Source organism: Dama dama, chromosome 6 (assembly GCF_033118175.1).
Source record: "Dama dama isolate Ldn47 chromosome 6, ASM3311817v1, whole genome shotgun sequence".
NCBI lineage: Eukaryota > Metazoa > Chordata > Mammalia > Artiodactyla > Cervidae > Dama > Dama dama.
In genome coordinates, this window is record NC_083686.1 from 16528716 (window position 1) to 16553424 (window position 24709).

General features: G+C 38.1%; 1 protein-coding gene across 4 annotated transcripts in view; it reads right to left on the bottom strand.

The window, feature by feature from the left end:
- Positions 1-24709, bottom strand: part of ARHGAP24 (Rho GTPase activating protein 24) — a 621697-nt gene that overhangs the window by 519602 nt on the left and 77386 nt on the right. The window contains exon 1 of one of the 4 annotated variants that reach the window (XM_061145604.1): positions 6352-6369. The exons of the other annotated variants lie outside the window; for them this stretch is intronic. The gene's annotated coding sequence lies outside the window, so the exon portion shown is untranslated. Of the gene's footprint in view, positions 1-6351; positions 6370-24709 lie in introns of those variants that run through there. 4 annotated transcript variants of the gene reach the window in all.

Below are 24709 nucleotides of genomic sequence, written 5' to 3' on the forward strand. Positions count from 1 at the left end.
GGGAATGAAAAACACAAAGTCCCAGTAGAAAAATATATAAAAATACAAAGTTTATCCAAAAAGTGATATATAAATTTCCTGGCTTACAAAAACATGGAAAGATGGAATTTCCCAAATAAGAGAAATTAAAATTATAATTATGCATATCAGATAGATAAAAATGCTAGTGTTTGACAGCACACTCCACTGGCAAAGCCAAGCAGAAACAGACATTGTTAGTTACTGATGTAGGAGTGCAACATTGTATAACCATAAGGATAGGAATAAGGCAGCATCTTTTAAAAACTACACTGCATTCACCCTTTGACCAAGCAATACTATTAACACTTCTTAAATTTTACCCTAAAAAAACCTCTAAAATTATTAAATAACTTGTACTCATTGTTTCCACCATACAAAAACATGAATCATCAAAGTCACACTAACTGCATAAACTTGTTTGGTTAAATATCTTATTTTGAGTCTCTGATCTTGTTTGCCTAAAATAGGAATTTCTGCTTTTACGTTTTTTGTTGTTGTTGTTGTTTTTTTAACTATGCCTATAAACACCAGGGTTTGGCGTCATTTGGAGATGGGGGGAGACAATACATTTTACTATTAATTAAATTTCCTTCATGGTTACTGATTAATCATAATTTTAATTTTTCCCAGGCTAGGTTAATAACCTACGTCTTGCTAGAAAATTATCCATATCATCTAAAATGCTAAACTGATTGCTACATTATGGTCATGCAACTCTTCTATGAACTTTAAAGTCTCTTTTGTATTTGTAACTTTAATTCTTCTTCATTGCCAATGTAATAAAATGCTGTCTCCTTTTTCCTCCTTTTCCTATCCGTGGAAGGCAATTTCTCCTGCAGTAGCCTACAAGTGGCTTTATGCCACAGTTAAATCCTCCTGTGGAAAAGGATTTGAGAAGGCATTTGAAAGAGAAGTAAAAAGTCAAAGTACCTGCATGAGGATGCTCCTCCCAGCACAGATAGACGATGTGACATAATGTAGAAAAAGTAAGAGAGTTTAGTGATTTGAGTAGATATATCTGCAGAACAGTCTATTAGAGTCACCCTGTATAAATTAGCCTCTATGAATATGAAAAGAATACTATAATAGTACCTTTGTGAACCATCTAACTCCATAATTTATTTTGCATATTCATATTCATAAAGTGTTACTGACATGTGGATTTTAGACAGTATAAATCTATTTATGTAGTAACTGAGTCACTTGCATAAGCAAAGATAAAATTGTAGATGATACTTAGTATGTTGCTACAAAAGGCAATCCAAATATTTCTTAAACTTACTAAGAAATAAATGGATGACCTATTGTAGAAGTGTTGGAGATATGATCAGTTACTGAATGTGTAAAAGGTGATCAATACATCAAGGAACAAATACACAAAAAAGGAAAAAGCATACACTATGTGTACAGAATTATGCTGACATGGAAGAATTTGAGTCATTATAGAATAAAGTCTGCAGGAATGACATTAAAATAGACCATTTCACAAAGACTTTCAATAAGACTGATGAGAAGCTAATTTCCAGAGACAGAGAAGAGGAATGCAGATCTTTTATAGGAGAAAACATTGAGGTGAAATCATCATACACACTTTAGGATCCTGTCATGACAGTTCTCCAGGTAGAGCCAGTGAAGACACTGCAACTGTGACTTAGATCAAACCTCTAAGAGAAACACCAAAATTACAGACAAACCAGAATCAGGCAATCTGAAGAGTGGAGAAAAAAAAATCTATCACAATAGGAAAAAATCACGGGGAAACAAAATCAAGCAGTAGATAAGAAAGCATTTTATAGTGTCAGATACAATGGACATTTATTACACATTTTAGGAGTCAAATATCAGCTATTCCTTTGAGAAATTACCCCTAGGGTCGCTGACTATGAGTCCCACTCCACTGGCTAAAATGTACATAGATTCTATTGAGCTGAGTTAACCAGAGCCTATTGAGGGGACTGATTAATATTGTACTAGGAGAAGAGAATTTGTTTCTTTTCTTATTATCAGGCTGTAGTGATTTGAACAAGGTCTTCCTGCAGAAGGTTCCCTCACTGGAGGAGAATGTAGCCTCAGTAAAAGAAGCCATCACCACACAGAGAAAGAAGGTAAATGGAGAGAATCCTGACACTTGTCAACCCCTAGTTTAGGTCAGCCCTAAAGTGAGTTACACACTAACCCTCCCTACAGTTGCATATATGAGGAATAAATTCCTCTTCATGTTAAAACTATTTCACACTGGTTTTCTATCTGTAGTAGACAAAGACTCATGACTAAGAGATCAGACACACATGAACACTCAAGTTATTTTTAAAAAGAGAAAGAAAAGGTAATTCCAACCATGGAGTATTTGGGTGACTGGACAGGAGAACTGGAAATTGAACAAAAGTAAATGTTGCTTCTTAAATGTAGTGTGCTATGACTTCCAAAACTTACTGTTTTTGTAAGTGGGATAAAAATTATGGTTAGCAGACAGGAAAGGGTATATTGGTAGTCCCAGAAGCCAAAATGAACACTAAAGTAGGAATCCCCATGTGGTCAAACATGGAGGGAAGAGGGAAAAGATTCACACTTTTTCCAGGGGCTGATTTTGCTCAAGAGTTCCTGTTTCCCTTTTATTCAAGTAGTCCACTGGAGGTTTGGTGGTAACTTCTAGACAGTTCCAAATAAACCTCTTTCCCAGTCCTCATTTGGGGTTAGACAGCAAATTCCCTGTAGAAGGGATTTCCCAAGATGGCAAATCACCTCTTGACTGAGATGTTCTGGTGAACAAGGGAAGGTCCAGTAGCTATTATCCTTCTTCATGTATATGGCAAGAGCAACACAGAAGTGCCCAAGATCCACAAAGCAGAGACAAATTTAAAATAAGAGGCAGGAAACACAACCCATGGCCAAGCATTCATCAAGATAGCTCACGCTAACTTCGAGCACGCGCAAAACCTTTCTAGGGACATTGTCCTCTGGAGTATGAACAATTGATGGAGTACTAATTTTAGTTAGACTCTAATTTATTTGTAAGTCTTTTGGACCATGGGGAGGAATTCACCCTCTTTCAGTCTCTCTTTATTCTGTATCCAAGAGTAGTTCATTGTTATCATACAATAGCCAGTATTCTTAGTTTTCTATTTGTTGCATGTAAATCAAATAAGCTTCATCTTAAAAACAAAAACTATTTTGCAACTATTTACAGAGAAATCTGACTCAGGCTCTTAAAATTCAATTCCATTCATCAGTTATGACCCACAGTGTTAAGTTACCTAGGGATCCCCTAAATTTATAAACAATCCCAAAAGATATGGTAAATTAACTCCTTAGCTCCAGTTGGCAAACCGTTAGTAAAATATAGCAACCTCAACTACTCCATAGTTGACTATTTTTAAAGCATTTTCATCATCAACAGTACACTAATTATAATGACCCTGAGTGACCGCAATTTAATTATACTTGCCCTGAGTAACAGATTTAACACTCAATAAGCAAACAGGTCAGGTACTAAGCTAGGATGTCTCTCACAACAACAGCAATAAACATAACAAGCTAAATAATAACCACAAGAATAGCTAATATTTACTTAAACTTACCATGTGCCAGACATTTTGCTTAGCATTATCTCATTTAATTCATACAATACAGCACTATGAGGTAGGAACAACATGTAATCACCTACATGTTACAGTTGAGGCTCAGTGAAGCTAAGTAATTTGCCAAAGTTCACACGATTAATTGATGGAATAATGAGAAAAGAACCCAGACTTCCTGATATAGATTAAATTGTGCTCCCCCCTCAAAAAGACACATCGAAGTCCTAACCTCCACTACCTCGGAACATGACTTTATTTGGAAATATGGTTGCTGCTGCTATAATGAGTTATGATGAAGTCATACTGCAGAATTGTGTCCTTGATCCAACATGATGGTGTCTTTATAAGAAGATGGCCATGTCTATACAGAGACACAGAAAGAACACATGTGTCAATGAAGGAAGAGATTAAAGTGATGCAGCTACAACCCAAGGAACACCAATACTGCAGGGAAACCACCGGGAGCTGGGATGTGGCAAAGGAGGATTCTGCTACAGATTTCAGAGAGGGCATGGCCCTGCTAACTTCATTCCAGACTCCTAGCTTCCCGAATTATGAGAGAATAAATTTCTCTTGCTTTAAACTACCCCGTCTATGGTACTTTGTCACAACAGACTTAAACACCTAACATGATCCGTGAATCTGCTTCCGTTTTGTAAATAAGTTCATCTGTATCATTTTTTTAGATTCCACATATCACTGATATCATATGATATGTGTCTTTCTCTTACTTAGCATGAGAACCTCTTGTGTGCTTAGTCGCTCAGTCGTGTCTGACTCTGTGACCCATTGGACTGTAGCCCACCAGGCTCCTCTGTCCGTGGGATTTCCCAGGCAAGAATACTGGAGTGAGTTGCCATTTCCTTCTCCAGGGGATCTTCCCAACCCAGGGATCAAGCCCGAGTCTTCTGTTTCTCCTGCCCTGAAGGCAAATTCTTCACCCTCTGAGCCACTGGGGAAGCCCTATGATAACCCCCAGGTGCACCCTGTTGCTGCACATGGCATTATTTTATTCCTTTCTCTCATGGTTGAGCACTATCCCATTGTATATATGAACCACAGCTTCTTTATGAGATCAAACTCATGGTTACCCAAGGGGAAATACAGGGGGAAGTGATAAATTCAGAGATTGGGATTAACATAAACACACTACTATACTAAACATAAAATGGACAACTAATAAGAACCTACTGTATAGCACAGGGAACTCTACTCAATATTATGTAGTAACCTATATGGGAAAACAAAATATGAAAAAAATGGATATACGTATAACTGATTGACTTGCCGTACACCCAAAACTAATGTAAATCAACTATATTCCAATACAGTTTTTGTAAAAAACTAATTTTGATATCTATTATTATACATAGTATATTTTGAGTTTGTAGTTGTAACTCTAAAGCCTTCAGAGTGCCAAGTTTTATTATCACATCAGCTTGAAGTCTTTGCAGGATGATAAAAGAAACATTGAATTAATGTAAAATAGATAAAATTGTTCAATTTTATTAAATTATAGTTGCATTAAAATCCACATAGACAGGTCTTTCTTTTAATCAGAATCCCCATTCTCTCCATCAGCTTTGGTAAACATATTTTTTAGTTGTTATTTTTAAATATTTTACAAAATAGCTTCTCTCTACTCTTTTAAGTTACTGGAATGGCCAGCATCTATCCTGAAGCAATTCTCAACTTCAAAAAGGATTCTTTGTCTTTTGTGGGGGGATATCAGGCTTTTATTTGAATTACCACACTCTAAGAAGTCATCTAGAAAAAAACAGACAGTCAGGCAAACAAGACAAGTTCATACAATACATGGATTCTACACAGCCAATACTTTTCTGGAGAAAAGACATGGATTTTCCTTGCAAAAGAAAAAGAAATGGTAGAGAGAATAGAGACTCAAAGGAGAGAGAGGAAGGATATGGTGAAGAGACAGTGTTATGGATGTGATAGAGAATGAAATGGACGTAATAGCTGAGCAGAGGAAGAAAAATGAGCCTGAAGATAGGAAAGGAAGCATGATGTGGGAACCTAGAAAGGAGCCTGGGAGAAAGAGAGAGAGAAGGAGAGGTACAGAAGGAGAACGGAGGAAGGAAAATGAACCGGATACCCCTGACACTTTGAACTCTCCTCTGTGTCCACTGATACTCAAGGAAGATATTGTCTTCAGGGTCCTAGTGCCAGCTGAAGCGGAAAGAAATAGACACATTCCCTGGCACTTTCTCATAATGATAAGTATCCAGTCAGAAACCCAAAGGAGGAAAATATTCTTGTAAAGTGTCATTTTTTTAATAACTTTGCAAGGTCTTTTCTCTGAAACAAAAGAGATGTGTACATTCCTATCACTTTATTTTGAAGAGGCCCTTTTAAGAGCCGCTGTGTCACATGCAATATTTGATCACCACCAAAGCCGAAGTTTTCTAGTGCCAAGAGCCAGTGTGTTATGGTTTGATCTTTGAAAAATATTTCTGGATACTCAAGATTAAGGGCCATAAATATGGAGCCACAGCTTGTCACCATTCTATCTTTGTGCTCTTAGAATATATTTATTAGGGAGGGGGCTTTACCAAAAAAATGTGCCAGTAAAAGGTACAATTATAGCAGTCTGTAATGCAAAAGTAGCATTTTAATGGGTTATATTTAATTTATAAAGATACATAATGATTATTATATTTGCTATCTATATCATTTAAAATTTCATGAAAATCCTCAGAGTTCAAAGTGGAAAAAAAAAAAACCCAAAACTCACCTTTTAACATAATCAGACCTGGAAAAGTATCAAGAAAAAACAGGTTATCAGAATTATAGCTGCAGATTCCAAATCAGGTTTTTATTATGCTTTAAGAATAAACATGCTACCAGGTTAGAGGAGATGAGTCTCAAAATACAGGGATAAAGAAAGAGTTCCTCAAAGCAAAAGTGTTCTGCAGGTACTGCTTCAACTTTCTGTGCTAAAACATATTTCTCTACTCAATACACTGATAATCTTGTCACCTTCTGTAACACACTGCATGTTTTTAAATGTGTGTGTGATTTTTTATAATCTAGACATCCCTTTTCCTTACAGTTTTTTAAAACGCAATTAAGATTTTTCCAGTGACGATGTATAGGTGAAAGATAATACCAGAAAGTCAAATTTATTTGTTGTTGTTCAGTCACTCAGTTGTGTCCGACTCTTTGCGACCCCATGGACAGCAGCAAGCCAGGTTTCCCTTTCCTTCACCATCTCTCGGAGTTTGCTCAAACTCATGTCCATTGAATCAATGATGCCATCCAACCATCTCATCCTCTATCACCCCCTTCTCCTCCTGCCCTCAATCTTTCCCAGCATCAGGGTCTTTTCCAGTGAGTTGGCTCTTCACATCAGGTAGCCAAAGTATTGAAGCTTTAGTTTCAGCATCAAACTTTACAAATGAAAACAATCAATTGTAGCTAGTTCTCTAAAACTGAAGACAATGGAGTGATCATTCAGTGCTGGAACGGACTGGAGGAAGCTTTCATAGAATGAAAGGACAGAAGCTGGTCCTGACAAGAGTCAGACAAGGAGAGAGAAGGGAACTCCAGGCCCGCAAAGGAGCAGTGGAATGTAAGAGGATCAAACAGAGAACAGCCTATGGGAAGAACAGACAGAGAAAAAAGGTTGCCTGGGTCAATTCGAACTGGAAAGTCCCATCAAGAGGAGACGAATGGGGATTCATGGACAGAAGAGAGACATGAAGACTGAGCTGGCACAGTATCAAAGATGGATTTAATTGTAGCAAAGGCCAAAGATACATAGGCTAAACTGTTGCAAAACAATAGCAATAACCCAGGCATCAAATGGTGAGGGCCTAGTGAAGAGTCACAGCAGTGGGAATGGAAGGAAAGAATATTAACCTGGACACATTACCAGAGCTTGGAGACAGAGTGCTGGAGTTTTATCTTTAGGATCTGTATTGGGTTTCTCTTGTGGCTGGCAGTGACAAAATTTTTCTAAGTCATTTAGCCTTAGGTCAGATACTTAGGAATCAGTGAGAGAAACACTCTTTTTTTCCCCCAGATTCACTGAGGTAAAATTGACAAAATTATAAGATATTGAAAGTGTACATCCCAGAGAAAAACTCCTTGAAAGCCATAATTTATGAATGGAAGATCAGCCCTGTAACCTTAGAAATAAACCACTCTACACACATTTCTCTGAGGATGGCACTGACTATTTTTAAAGTTAGCATTTTTAATGCACCATTTCCTTAATAATGTCCTTATCCTCGTCACTTCTGAATTATTTTATTTGGGTATATTTGATTCAAGATTCCAGAATTTTGTTTTGTTTTGTTTTCCCCAACTGCTTTACATTAGAAAACCTGTATGAGCCATGTGAAAGTATATTTTATTGAGATATGATTTCTCTACAGTGGAAAAACTCAATCTTCAGGGCATATATCCAAAAACCTCAAAAATCTGCATCAATGCCAGCTACTTAACAATAGCAATAAAATGAATAATGCTAAAAAGACAGAAGAGATTTGAAAATATTAAAAAGTTCATGGATTTGCACACATCAGTTTTCTTCATCAGTAAAGACTTCAAGCTTCTCCTCAAAGTTTAATCAGAATTTAAAGATTCTTCTAATTAGAGTGGCTATCTGAAATTTCAGGATGGAAAATAGATATGCAAACAGCGGCAAGGGTAGGGACCTCCCATTCATTCTTTGACTCATTTATTAAGTAATTACTTATTGAATATTTCTATGCAATATGATCAAAGATGAATAAGAACCTAGCCCAAAGACCAAGAGGGGTGGGAGGGGGGAGGGTTGGTAGGGAAGCTCAAGAGGGAGAGATATCTGAATGTATGCTTGGTCGCTCAGTCATGTCTGACTCTTTGCAACCCCATGGAGTGTATATATATTTGCACTACTCTATGGCAAAAACCAACTCAATATTGTAAAGCAATTATCCTCCAGTTACAGCATACTGACACATGTATATGGAATTTAGAAAGGTGATAACGATAACCCTATATGCAGAACAGAAAAAGAGACACAGAAATACAGAACAGACTTTTGAACTCTGTGGGAGAAGGTGAGGGTGGGATATTTCAAAAGAACAGCATGTATGCTATCTATGGTGAAACAGATCACCAGCCCAGGTGGGATGCACGAGACAAGTGCTCCGGCCTGGTGCACTGGGAAGACCCAGAGGAATCGGGTGGAGAGGGAGGTGGGAGGGGGGATCGGGATGGGGAATACGTGTAAATCCATGGCTGATTCATATCAATGTATGACAAAACCCACTGAAAAAAAAAATAATAATAATAAAAATTTAAAAAAAAATTTTAAAAAGGAAACTGTCCAAAGCTGAATAAAGTGAAATCTTAGATTTGCATAGTTCATCGTGGCTTATTAAGTCCTTTCACTTACTATGTGAACATTTCTAACAACCCTGGAAAACAGGAACCATTTTTATGTCTTTAGATAAGAAAATGGAACCAAAAAGTGTGTTGCTACCCAAATCTCATAACGCTCATACACATCACTATTTCTTTGCTTATTTTCTTTCTTCTGAGGAGAATGCTCTCATCTATTCATTCAAATATTGATTCAGTCATAAATATAACTGAACACCAGCTATGTGCACCAAAGTCTTTAGGATTGGAAAGGTGAGATAAACATAATCTCTGTCCTCAAGGAGTTCACATCTTAGTGAGTAAAGAGGTGAGTAACAGTTACATAAAAATGATCAGTGACCCAAAATGTGCATGCATGTGCATGCTCAGATCAGTTCAGTTCAGTCGCTCAGTCATGTCTGACTCTTTCGTGGCTCCACAAACTGAAGCACACCAGGCTTCCCTGTCCATCACCAACTCCCAGAACTTGCTCAAACTCATGTCCATTGAGTTGGTGATGCCATTGAACCATCTCATCCTCTGTCGTCCCCTTCTCCTCCTGCCTTCAATCTTTCCCAGCATCAGGGTCTTTTCAAATGAAACAGCTCTTCGCATCAGGTGACCAAAGTATTGGAGTTTCAGCTTCAACATTAGTCCTTCCAACGAATATTTGGGACTGATTTCCTTTAGGATGGACTGGTTGGATCTCCTTGCTGTCCAAGGAACTCTCAAGAGTCTTCTCCAACACCACAGTTCAAAAGCATCAATTCTTCGGCACTCAACTTTCTTTAGAGTCCAACGCTCACATCCATACATGACTACTGGGAGAACCATAGCCTTGACTAGGCAGACCTTTGTTGGCAAAGTAATGTCTCTGCTTTTTAATATGCTGTCTAGGTTGCTCATAACTTTTCTTCTAAGGAGCAAGCGTCTTTTAATTTCATGGCTGCAATCACCATCTGCAGTGATTTTGGAGCCCAAGAAAAGAAAGTCTGTCACTGTTTCTACTGTTTCCCCATTTATTCGCCATGAAGTGATGGGACCAGATGCCATGATCTTAGTTTTCTGAATGTTGAGCTTTAAGCCAACATTTTCGCTCTCCTCTTTCACTTTGATCAAGAGGCTTTTTAGTTCTTCTTCACTTTCTGCCATAAGGGTGGTGTCGTCTGCATATCTGAGGTTATTGATATTTCTTTTGGCAATCTTGATTCCAGCTTGTGCTTCATTAGCCCAGCATTTCTCATGATGTACCCTGCATATATGTTAAATAAGCAGGGTGACAATATAGAGCCTTGATGTACTCCTTTCCCGATTTGGAACCAGTCTGTTGTTCCATGTCCAGTTCTAACTGTTGCTTCTTAACCTGCATACAGATTTCTCAGGAGGCAGGTCAGGTAGTTTGGTATTCCCATCTCTTTCAGAATTTCCACAGTTTGTTGTGATCAACACAGTCAAAGGTTTTGGCATACTCAATAAAGCATAAATATATTTTTTTCTGGAACTCTCGTGCTTTTTCAAAGATCTGATGGATGTTGGCAATTTGATCTGTGGTTCCTCTGCCTTTTCTAAATCCATCTTGAACATCTGGAAGTTCATGGTTCACGTATTGCTGAAGCCTGGCTTGGAGAATTTTGAGCGTTGTTTTGCTAGCGTGTGAGTTGATTGCAATTGTGCAGTAGTTTTAACATTGTTTGGCATTGACTTTCTTTGGGATTGGAATGAAAACTGACCTTTTCCTGTCCTGTAGCCACTGCTGAGTTTTCCAAATTTGCTGGCATATTGAATGCTGCACTTTCACAGCATCATCATTTACGATTTGAAATAGTTCAACTAGAATTCCATCACCTCCCCCAGCTTTGTTCATAGTGATGCTTCCTAAGACCCACTTGACTTCAAATTCCAGGATGTCTGGCTCTAGGTGAATGATCACACCATCATGATTATCTGGGCCATGAAGATCTTTTTTGTACAGTTCTTCTGTGTATTCTTGCCACCTCTTCTTATCTTCTGCTTCTATTAGGTCCATATCATTTCTGTCCTTTATTGTGCCCATCTTTGCATGAAATGTTCCCTTGGTATATCTAATTTTCTTGAAGAGATCTCTAGTCTTTCCCATTCTATTGTTTTCCTCTATTTCTTTGCACTGATCACTGAGGAAGGCTTTCTTATCTCTCTTTGCTATTCTTTGGAACTCTGCATTCAGATGGGTGTATCTTTCCTTTTCTCCTTTACCTTTAGCTTCTCTTCTTTTCTAAGCTATTTGTAAAGCCTCCTCAGACAACCATTTTGCCTTTTTGCATTTCTTTTTCTTGGGGATGGTCTTGATCCCTATCTCCTGTACAATGTCATGAACCTCCATCCATAGTTCTTCAGGTATTCTGTCTATCAGATCTAATCCCTTGAATCTATTTTTCACTTCCACTGTATAATCATAAGGGATTTGATTTAGATCATACCTGAATTGTCTAGTAATTTCCCCTACTCTCTTCAATTTAAGTCTGAATTTGGCAATAAGGAGTTCATGATCTGAGCCATAGTCAGCTCCCAGTCTTGTTTTTGCTGACTGTATAGCGCTTCTCCATTTTTGGCTGCAAAGAATATAATCAATCTGATCTCAGTATTGACCATCTGGTGATGTCCATGTGTAGAGTCATCTCTTGTGTTGTTGGAAGAGGGTGTTTGCTATGACCAGTGTGTTCTCTTGGCAAAACTGTATTAACTTTTGCTGTGCTTCATTCTGTACTCCAAGGCCAAATTTGCCTGTTACTCCAGGTGTTTCCTGTGCGTGCTCTGTCATGTCTGATTCTTTGTGACCCCATGGGCAGGCTCCTCTGTTCTGGAATTTTCCAGGCAGGAATATTGGAGTGGATTGCTGTTTCCTGCTCCAGGGCATCTTCTCAGTCCAGGGATGGAACCTGCATCTCTTGCGTCTCCTGCACTGGCATGCGGATTCTTACCCCTGGTGCCACCTGGTAAGCCGCTAGTGACCCTAAAGTAAACCCAATATATGAACTTTCAGATCTTCAGGAGCTCTACCCCCCAGACCATGCAAATTTGACCACCCAAGCTCAGGTCTCACCTTCAATGTATAGCATTTCACAGCCTCGGTTCACATTTGTTTGGTTTTCCCCCACATTCCCAAACAATTAGAATCTACCAAATTTAGTCCTTTATTATATAGGTTGATGCTTTCAAAATGTGGAGAAGACTCTTGAGAGTCCCTTGGACTTCAAGGAGATCCAACCAGTCAATCCTAAAGGAAATCAATCTGAATATTCATTGGAAGGACTGATGCTGAAGATGAAACTCCAATACTTTGGCCACCTGATGGGAAGAGCCAACTCATTAGAAAAGACGCTGATGCTAGGAAAGATTGAAGGCAGGAGAAGAAGGGGATGACAGAGGATGAGATGGTTGGATGGCATCACTGACTGAATGGACATGAGTTTCAGTAAACTCTGGGAGTTGGTGATGGACAGGGAGGCCTGGCGTGCTGCAGTCCATGGGGTCGCAGAGAGTCAGACATGACTGAGAGACTGAACAATATGTTTTTTTATATTACCAAATTTTAAAATATGCTTCTTACTTAGCTTCTCAGGTTTCTAAGTTCCCCACAGGTGAAGACAAAGTCTTTTGGGCTTTTGTATTTCACTCTGAGACCAGGCGCATTGTAAATCTGATTTGATGATTCATAAATATTTATTGGTTGATTTATGCAACATGTAATACATTTGGAATAATATATTTGGCTTAGCTAATTTTGACTAAGATAAATCTCTTTGAAAGTTGTGGCAAGGAAATCTGGAATAAGGAAAAATTTTGGTAAACATTTATTCAGGCCTCACTTTAAATATTTCTAGTTGTTTTAATGACTTGATTCCTATATATTAACTTGGCATTAACTCCATTTGATCAACAAATCTGTTTTCTGAGTCACAAAGTGGTCAGATTACTACCTAAAGTAATAAAAGCATTTACTGTCATAACCCAATAATATAGATTTAGTCCCTATTAGAGTATGGGATTAATATAAATGCCATGGAACATGGAGTTCTCAGTACCCAATACTTTGGGGATTGTCATAAATATCTGCATCAGGTTTGTCTCGCAGAAATATAATGGAAGCCACATATAAAATTTTCTACTATCTACATTAAAAAAGTAAAGGGGAACAGGTAAAATTAATTATAATAATGTATTTTAACCCAATATATCCAAAAATGTATCATTTCAACATACAAACAATATTTTCAAAAATATATTTTATATTCTTTTCACTAAGTCTTAGAAATCCATTGTGTATTTTATACTTACAGCAATCTCAAGTTGGAGGCTAAATTGTTATCTGAAATACTTTATTGGTAAGGTTTCATAAAACTTACAATTTAAAAAACAGACTCCCAGAACCAAGTTATTCCCCAAAACACTTATTTTTTTCCAATGATTCAAAAAAAAAGTTAAGTTTTTAAAATTTACACATAAGTTAATAAAAATTAAATAAAATTAGATACAAGTGAAAAGCTCAGTTCCTCAGTCATACTGGACTCGTTATATATGTTCAAGAGTGGTAGCTACCATACTGAATAGCACAGAATAGATTGATTTCTATCCATGTTTCTTTTTCAACAATAATATTTAAGCCACATTTTTTTGTCTTATTTCAGTTTGTCCTTTGTTATTGAATGAAATCCTCCTTTAAGATATGATAGTGGGAGATAATCATAGGAACTAATACAATGAATGAAAGAGTCAGTCCTGGGTGGGAACTAAGCAGGACTGGTAAAGAATCTGCCTGCAATGCAGGAGACCCCAGTTTGATTCCTGGGTCTGGAAGATCCACTGGAGAAGGGATAGGTTACCCACTCCAGTATTTTCGGGCTTCCTTCGTAGCTCAGTGGGTAAAGAATCCGCCTGCAATGCAGGAGACCTGGGTTCAATCCCTGGGTTGGGAAGACCCCCTGGAGAAGGAAACAGCTACCCATGCCAGTATTCAGGCCTGGAGAAGTCCATGGATTGGATGGATAGTCCATGGGGTCACAAAGAGTTGGATGTAACTGAGCAACTTTCATTTTAGTTGGACCCCTTGAGAATTCTCCTTAATTTTTCATGTAGACTTGAGTCATCATTATCAGCAAGAAGAAAAGAGGAAGTAAAGGAGGGGTAAAGGTTTTCTAGTCTTCCAGATATTTCCCTCCCACTTAAAGTCGTGTGAGTACATGTCAATGAGAGTATATGCTTTCTTCTGAATGATTCTAAAAGAGAGTATTTTATTAATTTTAAATTCAAATATAAGCTAGATTATAAAGCTATAGACCTAAAAGTCTAGTAGATACACAGAACTTAACTTACATCTCCAACCTATCTTTACATTTTTTTTAAACCTAGTCAATTTAGAAGGTGAGATCTAAACGATGCTTTCCTTACCAAAATATATGTTGATATATTCTTTCAAATATCAGGGTTGGTATGTATTCTAACTCTAAAACAATAGAACTAAGAAGTCATTCTGAGCAAGATCTAATAAGTAAATAATAACACTGAACTAAGAACAGCTAAACAAATGATAATAGGTTGATTATGAATAAAATTAAGCTGTGGAATCAGTGTGAGGCACTTAACAGCAAGGCTTCTTCTCTGATCTCCTGAATGGCACTAGTTAATCTAGTGAAATTCTAAGCTGCCTGAAGCAAATAAAAGAAAATGTAATGCAATATTTGAAAAGAATGAGTTCTTAGTGATTTGTTCTTTGCTCTCTCAGAGATAGCTTTCATGTTCTTAGAAATGTGAATAAGTGCTTATTAGTTATACATGGCTGCATTTTTGTTTTCTGCAGAAGGACCAGAGTAGGGGATGGATAGTAAATATACTTCAACGTCGGTGTACAGAAAACTCACTTAAGGAATTTGTTGAATATAGATTTCAGAGCCTTTTTCCAAAGATTCTAATTCTTCCCTAGGTTTTACAGGGGAAATACTCTTTTTGGTCTCTTCACCCTCTTGTGGTCATGATAGCATATCAGGCCTGTGGATTTCCCCACTTTGGGCATGGGGGGGTTTAGCAAGAGGCTCTGCCGAGAGGCTCTGCCCAGGCTCTGCCCTGACTCATTTGAAAAAACCCTGATGCTGGGAAAGACTGAAGGTGGGAGGAGAAGGGGACAACAGAGGATGAGATGGTTGGATGGCATCACCGACTCAATGGACCTGCGTTTGAGTAAGCTTCGGGAGTTGGTGGTGGACAGGGAAGCCTGATGTGCTGTAGTCAATGGGGTTGCAAAGAGTTGGACACAACTGAGTGACTGAACTGAACTGCCCAGAAATAAGCCACAGAATCACTCTGTTTTAGGGCTGTCTTCCTTTTCCCATTAGTAAAACAGGAAATTTTTACAATAACCCAGTAAACAAATCATAGGAAAAATAATAACACAAGTCCTTTGAAGTGTTTTCTATCTAGTATTGGGTTAAGAAGCAAGGCTGAGTCTACAGAACTTGAGTGAGGCCTGCCCAGGCTCACTAGGGTACAAGTCATATCACAATTTGGTACTGAGAGCCAAACCAGGTACCAAAGATGCCCATTATTATCCTGCGTCCTTAGTTCCCCTGGAGTAGGTGTCTGGATGAGATTCAAGATGTTAGTCACCTTTGACACATTAACACTGATTCCTTACAACAAGGATTTTATTTCCTCACCAAAATATTCTTGTTCCTATCACCAAAGCAAAGAAAATAAACTATCAGCCTGCCTCATGGCTTGTGCATTTATTTTATTTGGATGAAAGGACCGCACACCTTTCATTAATCAACTTAAGAGAAAAAGAACTCAACCATAACTGCCTCTTGTTCATTTAGGTTAGAAGTTAAAAAGATAGAGGGAACCGAATGCTGGGGAGACCCAAGTACATGGCAAAACTGTGGTGTTGTCTGGAGACTGCTACAACAGTGCAAGTGAAACATTAAGGATGCAGTGTTACGTTTTTTAATTCAGGGTAGACGAACTGATTTTGCAAACATACGTTTTTAATGTTGACGATTACTAACAATGAGAAAAGGATAACAATACATTTTGTATTTATGGTCATTACTAAGTGACTTCTCTCCTCCAATTAGTCTCTACAAAATCTCTGAGAAGCATTATTTTCCAGAATTTCAAACAAGTAGAAGTTATTTTTCCAAGGTTGCACATATGATTGAAAGAGCTGAGACATGGAACCATATTTTTAGGTTTCATAGAAACTTGAAAAAGCACATGATTTAATATCCTAATTGAGCTATTCAGAAACGAATGGGGCAAAGTGAGACAGTCACTAATATCTGTGACTTACGCTCAGTTGGTTTGGGTATTTCCAACCCCCTTCTTACTAACCTCCTACTGTTAATTAGTCACTAGTCACTGTAACCCTTTCAGAATTCTTGACTACACTCTTTCCTCTTTGTCAGCATTTCCAAATTAATCCTAAACTCCTGGACATTTACCAAGCACCTCCTAATAGTCTCACCACAATATTGTTTCTTTGTACTGGGGCCTAAAATGACTTCTTTTCTTCCTTGTACACCTGTAAACTTCAGAATACTCATTCCTGTTTTGTCAACTCATAAAACTCATACTCATCTCTCAATATTCTCTTTGGTAGGCTTTTTCTCAGGAAGGATAGGCTTTCACCAAAAACATTTGGGAAATAGCAATTTTCCAAATGTGCTCAACTTCTAACCAAAACAGGGATGGTAACATTTACAGCTGTGTGTGTGTGTGTGTGTGTGTCTGTACTCATTTGGGTCCGACTCTTTGCAATGCTATAGAAGCTCCAGGCTCCCTGTCCATGGAATTTTCCAAGCAAGAATACTGGAGTAGGTTGCCATTTCCTCCTCCAGCAGCTCTTTCTGACCCAGAGATCAAACTGGCCATCTCTTAAGTCTCCTGCATTGGCAGGTGGCTTCTTTACCACTGCGCCACCTGGAGAAATCTGCAAAACTCTCATGAAAATGTGGCACCAGTTATGAGCCATGGAACACCTAAGGCTGTGCTTTTTTAACATTACAACTGAATATACCCTGGAGCTCATGAATGTTTGTCTTCACATTGTTGCATGTCCATTTTTATGAATAGGCTGTTGAACTTTATCCTTGTGATTCAAACCTGCTCAAAATGACATGACATATATTTGTGGTCAAAAGATGATCAATAAATCACGCAAAAGATCTTCTCAAAAGTCAGAGGAGAAATAGACTTCTTCAAGGAAGGAGTTCTTTAGGCTATGAAAAGTAAACAAATAAACATTCCCACCATACCAAGGATTCCCTGACTTAAAGCAACAGTGACTGCAATGAGCCTGTTTGTGCTGCTACTGGCCCAGCCACATCATGACAACTCTAAAGTTATTACTGGTTTATAACTGCTAAACCAGAAAGGCACATGCAACCGAAAGATTTCCTAGATCTCTGCAAAGTGTGACAATAGCATATCAATGACTCTCTTATTCAGATCAGTTCAGTTCAGTCGCTCAGTCATGCCCGACTCTTTGCGACCCCATGGACTGCAGCACGCCAGGCTTCCCTGTCCATCACCAAGTCCTGGAGCTTGCTCAAACTCATGTCCATCGAGTTGGTAATGCCATCCAACCATCTCATCCTCTGTCATCCCCTTCCCCTCCCGCTTTCAGTCTTTCCCAGCATCAGGGTCTTTTCAAATGAGTCAGTTCTTCACATCAGGTGGCCAAAGATGCTCTTATTAAACTTCAGTAAATAAACACCAATGGTATCTTCTTTTTCACGGTTATCAGAAACTCTAAACACATACCCTTCATAAGCCAAGCATTTACAGAAAGGTTGGCATTTGTATGAAAGAAAACAGAATTTGGTAACTGCTAATGATGGGAAATGCAATCACTAAAAGAAAGAGTTCACTGTGCTATTTAAGATAAAGATGGAAATTTCACACCAAGAATAACAGAAGCCTAACTACTTCATTCATTCCCCAGAGTTTGGAAGCTATATAATCAAAATGAGATGCAAATATGCATACAATAAACAGTAGCATTGAAAGATTGAAATTTTCTTTCTCTAGCCAAGAGATATAATCTGGACATTCATAAATCATGGCTAAGGAAAGAAACTCAAGCACTGGCTCATTATCATACGTCTATCTAGGCATCAGAAATGCCTGCAACATCTATTATGTTATAGAGCACTAAATTCTGACACGTTATTAAAGACAGGCATCCTAAAAGAAATCAACTTGCCATCATATATGTTAATTCCTGATTAATAACAATAAACATTTTCTGTATCTAAGTTATTTGGTTTGGGCTAGTCTCCTTTTTTCAGCATTTCCTATCTTTCCCCCAACCCCCTCTAGCTCACTTTCCTTTTCACTGAAACCCAGAGACAAAGCAGAAAAAGAGACTCTAGCTTGCAGGTCTCATCTTTCAGAAAAACAAAATTGCTTGTCAGAATGGAGTGTCTATTTTTGGCTTAGATCACTGCTTATCTTGGGACTTTTCATGAAATTTTGTCTTATTGTACTCAATAAGACTGGCTGTTTTCTGTTACTTTGTTTCATATGTGAGAGATAAATCAATATTAAAGATATTAAGATAGCAAAAACATGTAGCAATATTATATCAATTACTCTTTTGTTTCACCCTCACCTAATATCTACTCTTGACTCATTGTAAGGCAAAAATAACTATTTCTGCTCTTTATTGCGAGGCTTCCCTGGTGGCTCAGGGGGAAAGAATCCACCTGCCAGTGCAGCGGACACGGGTTCGATCTCTGGGTCGGGAAGATCCTCTGGAGAAGAAAATGGCAACACACTCCAGTATTCTTACCTGGGAAGTCCATGGACAGAGGAGCCTGGGGGGCTACAGTGCATGGGGTCACAAAACAGTTGGAAAGACTTAGCGACTAAACAATGAAAGTGAGAGTTAAAGAGACTTGAAACAATACTATAAATAAACTACTTTTATACTAGTTTCTAAACAAAGTATAGCAAAAGCTTAAAAAATTAATTAAAAACTTCCAATACAGTGACACACAGTTTCCACGGGCTTTTACATTTTCCTAATTGTAAGCAGCATGTTTATCCAAATTCCACAATGCCTGGAAACATATTAGAAATATGTTTTCTTTTGATGTTGGGAAGAAAGCATGTTGGAAATTAGTTTACTAAAGAAAACAACACATTGATTTGTAGGTTACTTGGTTAAGTATGAAAATATTCAAAGCAAAACAATATCTCTATAGTTTCCCTTGTACACTGTTGTGTTTTTACTCTATAAGACTAAAGAAAAATATAATTTTTAATATAAAAATATAAGTCACAAGTATTGTACTTTAGTTAGCAAATTTCTTTTTCACAGAGTATGAATTAGCGATTCTGAAAGTATTGCATGTGTATTGATGGAATGAGGAAAGTAGTGAATATATTGGAGGAGAAATTAGATCATTATTTTGTCAATGAGCACATCTAACACTTAGATCTTGGTTTCTAAATACCGTTTTTCAACAAAAGAAATCTCGGCTCCCTGCACGGCTGCTCCAATGGCTGGATCAGAAAAAATGTGTAAGATAAACTTGGAGAAATTTGTGGTACCAGATAATAAGAAGGGTTCTAAAACTGCTTATGATATGAAGAAAGGAGACAGGAGTCAGTTTGAAGATTGGCCGAATGACCAAATCCTCGACAATTTGAGCAACAAAATAAATACTAGTTATAATGGGTTATGGGGCTTCCCAGGTGGCACTGGTAGTAAAGAACCCATCTGCCAATGCAGGAGACTTAAGAGATGCAGGTTCAAACCCTGGGTCAGGAAGATCCCCTGGAGGAGGGCATGGCAACCCATTCCAGTATTCTTGCCTGGAGAATCCCATGGGCAGAGGAGCCTGGTAGGTTACTATTCAGATGGTCACAAAGAGTTGGACATGACTGAAGCAATTGAGCACATAATGGATTATAATTCACAGATTGAAACAAATATCCACAAGTCCATGTGGATATAAATAAATAAATGAATAAGGAGCAGGGAAAATGTTTTGTTACAGAAGAATTTTACCTAACAAATGTAGAAGATAAAATTTAAAAATTACCATTTGGAAAATACCACAGTGACAATTGTTTCAATACGAAATCATCATTGAATGCTAAATTTTGTGATTGAAAGTATGATGAAAAACTGTCATTTACAGGTCTCAAGGTACCTCCCCATAAGATGCTTACTAATTACAAAAAGGAAACTAGCAACTTAACAATGGAAAAACCTGGCAGACCTCAGCGGAGAAATCAAACTTAACATCATGAGTAATTAGACATCCTGACATCACAGCCTCGTTCATTCAATGGCATTTTCCCAAAAACGCATAATCTGAATTTAATCATGAGAAAACATCAGAAAACCAAAACTGAGAGACTCCAAAATAAGGGTTGCTACTCTTCAAAAGTGTCAAGATCGTGTAGGACAAAGAGGACTGAGAACTGTCTCAGTTTGGGGGAGACCAATATTAATAGACATGACAACTAAATATATGTGTGATTTCTATTGTATCCTGGTCCAGGAAAGGAACACTGGTAGTGCAATATCCTGGCATATATATAGGTTAGGGTTAGCTAAGAATATCACGTCAAAGTTAATTTCTTGGTTTTGATATTTTTAAGATATTGATATTTAGAAAAAGGTTTTATAGCCATTCATTGTATGCTGTTTGCAAAATTTTATTTTTCTGAAAATATATCAAAATAAAGTTAAAAATATATATATAAATTTGAAAATGTCCTATGATATCGAACAGTGACCCTCTTCATTAGTAATTCTCAGTAACAATAATCCACATTTGCACCATTAACTGCTTTCAACTACATCATTTCATTTGACTATCCCTGTTTTACGAAATATTTGAAGTGACTTGCCACAGCTAGTATGAAAGTCAGGAAGCAACAGTTAGAGCTGGACATGGAACAACAGACTGGTTCCAAATAGGAAAAGGAGTACGTCAAGGCTGTATATTGTCACCCTGCTTATTTAACTTATATGCAGAGTACATCATGAGAAACGCTGGGCTGGAGGAAGCACAAGCTGGAATCAAGATTGCCAGGAGAAATATCAACAACCTCAGATATGCAGATGACACCACCCTTATGGCAGAAAGCGAAGAAGAACTAAAGAGCCTCTTGATGAAAGTGAAAGAGGAGAGTGAAAAGTTGGCTTAAAGCTCAACATTCAGAAAACTAAGATCATGGTATCTGGTCCCATCATATCACGGCAAATAGATGGGGAAACAGTGGAAACAGTAGCTGACTTTATTTTGGGGGCCTTGAAAATCACTGCAGATGGTGATTGCAGCCATGAAATTAAAAGAAATGTATTCCTTGGAAGAAAAGTTATGACCAACCTAAAGAGCATATTAAAAAGCAAAGACATTACTTTGCCAACAAAGGTCCATCTAGTCAAGGCTATGGTTTTTCCAGAAGTCAGGTATGGATGTGAGAATTGGACTATAAAAAAAGCTGAGTGCTGAAGAATTGATGCTTTTGAACTGTGGTGTTGGATAAGACTCTTAAGAGTCCCTTGGACTTCAAGGAGATCCAAACAATTCATTCTAAAGGAAATCAGTCCTGAATATCCATTGGAAGGACTGATGCTGAAGCTGAAACTTCAATACTTCAGCCACCTGGTGTGAAGAACTGACTCATTTGAAAAGACCCTGATGCTGGGAAAGATTGAAGGCAGGAGGAGAAGGGGACAACAGAGGATGAGATGGTTGGATGGCATCACTGACTCAATGGACATGAGTTTGAGTAAACCATGGGAGTTGGTGATGGACCAGGAGGCCTGGCGTGCTGCAGGCCATGGGGTCACAAAGAGTTGGACACGACTGAGTGACTGAACTGAACTGAACTGAATGAATATCAGAACTGACTCTCAAATCCAGAGTATTTTGAACCAAGAACCAGTGTAATATTTGCTACACCAGCTGCTTACCTGGTTTTACACTTCCATGAAAGCTTTCTGGGGGTGGGAATAGAAGGAAGGAGCTGAAAACAGTAGGCAAATGACAGTGTGTTCAAGCAATTTGGGACAAAGTTGAATACCTAGCATTGGTATTTGGATTCATTCAAAGGGAACAAAAATAATGATCATTGCAGTGCATCCTGAAAATGTGTAAGTGAAGAAGAAAGGAGGCCAGATAAACACCATGGACAACAGCAATAAGAAGCAGTATGGGAAGAAAATAGGACACGGATATGACAAAGTTCTAGGATAATAAAGAGATAAGCAAAGAAACAAAATAAAGGGAATCGAAGTGAAAGAAAGGGTAAAGAAAGAAAATAAAAGTGGTTAGAGAAAGGATAGAAGCCAAACTCTGAGCTTCAAAGAGGAGTCTGTCACCCTGATTTGGAATGAAAGTGACCGGAGTGTTGATGCAGTGGTTGGCCCACAGCTGTCACCTGCTCAGTACAGTTTCAAATTCGTCAGAATTCAGAACATGAAGCAACAGAAACTGCTGCTAAGAGAACTGAAGGTTAAAGGAGGTGAAGTGAAAGTCACTCAGTCGTGTCCGACTCTTTGTGATGGACTATACAGTCCATGGAATTCTCCAGGCCAGGACACTGGAGTGGGTAGCCTTTCCCTGCTCCAGAGGATTTTCCCAACCCAGGGATTGAATTCAGGTCTCCTGCATTGCAGGAAGATTCTTTACCAGCTGAGCCACCAGGAAGCCCGAGTCTAAGGGAACTTAAGGTTAATTCCTCTGAAGTGGCATTACAGACAGCCAGAGTCAGAGAAGCAGTCATCACAGAAAAAAATCCAGGTGTGCTGGCCAGCAGTGTACTCCAGCCAGTGTCCTCCTTGAATCAACAAGCAGGGGTAGATTCATGGCAAAACTCTAGATGAAAAACAGTGGCTCCAAGACCCCAGAAAGTACGTAATCCACTCTGAACCCTTCTCTGGAACTTTGCCCAGCATCAGTGCTCTCTTCAGTCTGGTTTTCACAGTCATGTGGGTGTGAACAGACCCCAGGAGGTCTGGTGATTTCTAGGTAACACTTGAGCTGAAAACGGACCCTACCTGACTTAACAGACATCAGTGAAAAAGTCACAGAACAGTAAGTGGTAATTAGTAGCAGAAGAACAAATTTCCATTACCTACTTTTGTAGTTATAATTTCTGAGTCTGATATTTCAAGTCAAACACAAAAATTAGCAGGAGAAATGAAAGGGAACAAAACTATTATTTTCTTAAGGGATCACTTGAAATGGAAGAAATGTACCATACTAGTTATAATGAACTTAAAAATAAACAACTACAATCCAAAAACAATCATCAATAATGAAAAAAGTCATCAATTTAAAATCAGCCTAAGAAAGCATTATTTTGTGTGATAAATTACAAGACATTTAATATCATGCCTGATTTAATCATAACTTTGAAGACAATAAAGAGAATAACAGGATAATTGATCAGCCCAGAATACTAAGTTTTATACTAACTCTTTAAATACCACTCATTTATATACCATTTATTATTACCAGGTGAAAAACAGTCAGTTATGCTTGAATATCAGAAATGCATTAAACTAAACAAACTTATTAATAAAAAAATATACTGGAGTCTGCAGATAGACACACTTGTGTTGGATAAAAAATACAAAGATTAAAAACTCTGAGACTCAAAATTATATGAGATAGTCTCTATGGGGAAAAATTCATTACTCAATTTTACAATAATGAAGGTTTTATGGTATTGTGCCTGTTTAAAAAAAAATTCCAACAAACTATCAAATACTAGTTAGTGGCGACTTGTTACCACAAGAAAAGTGTTACCCTCGTAACACTCCAGAGGTAAATGCATTTATCTAACAGGAGTTGAGCTGCCAAACAGACATTCTATGGCTAAACTGTCTGCTACAATTCTAAGCAGTCAAAAATTAAAGGTGTTTCCCTCCCTCTGACTAAAATCAATTACAGCCCGAAATTCAGCATCTCAGAAAGCAAGCAGGTAGACTGGTTCCTGTGTGAACTTATTCTAGAGAGAATTCTCTGGAAACTTCACAATAGAATAACAGGAAATTGCAAGGTAGAGGAACCACCAACTCAAGAAAAAAGCAGTTAATACCTTTGTTTCAAATCAAAGCTCAGATTTGAGATAGAAATTTAACCCTGGTCCTTTGGAAATAAGTTAACCAGAGGGCTTTGCTGTCTGCCCCCAAGTCTGTAAATACAGTCCTAGTCACCTGCTACAATTTATGACTCCCCAAGGTATCAGGAATCAATTTCAAATCTCTTTTAAGCAGTCCCAGGATCTGTTCCCTGACAGTATTGACAAACAGCAACACTGGCTGTAACTCAACACATCCTAAGCTCCTAGGAGATACCACCAGCAAGTCCAGCGCCTTCCACTTAACATCACACATGTATTTACGAATTCCCTCCTCCCTCCCTACCTCTCTCTCTCTCTCTCTTCCCCTCCGGACAACTCCCCTCCATCCCCACTTGCTCCAGGCTCATGCTAATATGACCTTTACACATCAATTACTCTCCCTGAATTATTTTAGCCTTTCACGTTAATAATACAGCTTATAAATGATATCATACACAAGTTGCTTGGCATTTCTATAAAGCAGTTCAATATAATTTTATTGTCTTAATGGCCCTTTCTAAGACATTAATAATATCTTTATTACACCAAACAGACAGACAGCAGCAATAACATCAGCCCACTATTATTATCATCAGGCATTTGGTCAGAGTGTGATT